Below are 1,184 nucleotides of genomic sequence, written 5' to 3' on the forward strand. Positions count from 1 at the left end.
GTGTGTGTGTGTGTGTGTGTGTGTGTGTGTGTGTGTGTGCGTGCGCACATGCAAAGGTACCTTCCAACCGAGATTCAGTCCCTTGCAGGTGGGGTGGTGTTTTTGTAATTCTGCGCAGTCACGTGGTGGACTGGGGAGGCGTGGGGGGTGAGGCAGAAAGAAGGCTGGGATGACAACTAACTCTCACGTGTAGTCAACTGCAGCTTCTGGAAGCAGCACCGTGGAGCTGTGTCAAGGCGGTATCTTTCCCATGGAAAGATTCTAAGTAAGAAGGAAGCTCACTGGGTGACCAGACATCTCCATTAGCCAGCTTCCCTTCCATTCTTTGATGTGGAAAGGGCTTGTCTCAAAATAATGTGGACAGCTCTGCTCATTCAGCTGTGAGACGCTGTCTTAATCCCCGCTCCCAACAAATGTCCCACAAGCTGACACAAGGCAGATCCCAGAACTATTCCCCACAGCTGTCCTCCATGGGAGGACACGAGCACGTTTGATCAATGGCTCTGAATGACCAGGTATCTTCTGGAGTGACCAGGGACTGCCAGAACCCTGGCATCCCTCCACAAGCTGAGAGGCCACTGCTAAAATGTATTTGACATCCTTCATCCTCCTCTTCCCTTCCTCCCTGCTTTTTCTTCTTTAGCAATGTGAATGTGAAATTGGAAGAAGAGTAGGAATGTGATTGCTGCCCTTGAGAAAGGGCCCAGCCTGGTCCCCTGCTTTTTTGAGGGTGACTCCTCTGACCTTCTGCCCAGGCTAAGCCCCCCTCCTTCCATCACCCCCCACAGCTGGAAAGCAACCTGAACTGCCCCCCAGGGCCCTAGGAGTGCCCAGTCCTCCCCGCAACAGCAGGGAGATTTGATTCCCAAGGAAATAAATGATCCAGGTCAAGAGACTCAGCTGGCCAGTGTCATACAATCTGCAAAGGCCCAGGCATGTCCCATGGTTCAGGATTTGCTTGTAGTGGTAGGCTAAGCGCAGGACTGGCGACCTACCCATCTTCATGGCTCTCAAAGGCTGAGCAAGAGCCTGCAGGAGGGGCCGGAGGGGTCAGGCGGCCCTTATGGTTTTACCATCTGTGCACTAAAGGACATCTGGGGTCGGGGGGACAAAATCTGGCCAGTATTGCCCAAGCTGGGTGCCCTGGCATCAAGGGCCCATACCCATGGGATGAGGCAGGACCC

The sequence above is a fragment of the Chinchilla lanigera genome, unplaced genomic scaffold, assembly GCF_000276665.1.
Source record: "Chinchilla lanigera isolate Chin_1 unplaced genomic scaffold, ChiLan1.0 scaffold00036, whole genome shotgun sequence".
NCBI classification, from domain to species: domain Eukaryota; kingdom Metazoa; phylum Chordata; class Mammalia; order Rodentia; family Chinchillidae; genus Chinchilla; species Chinchilla lanigera.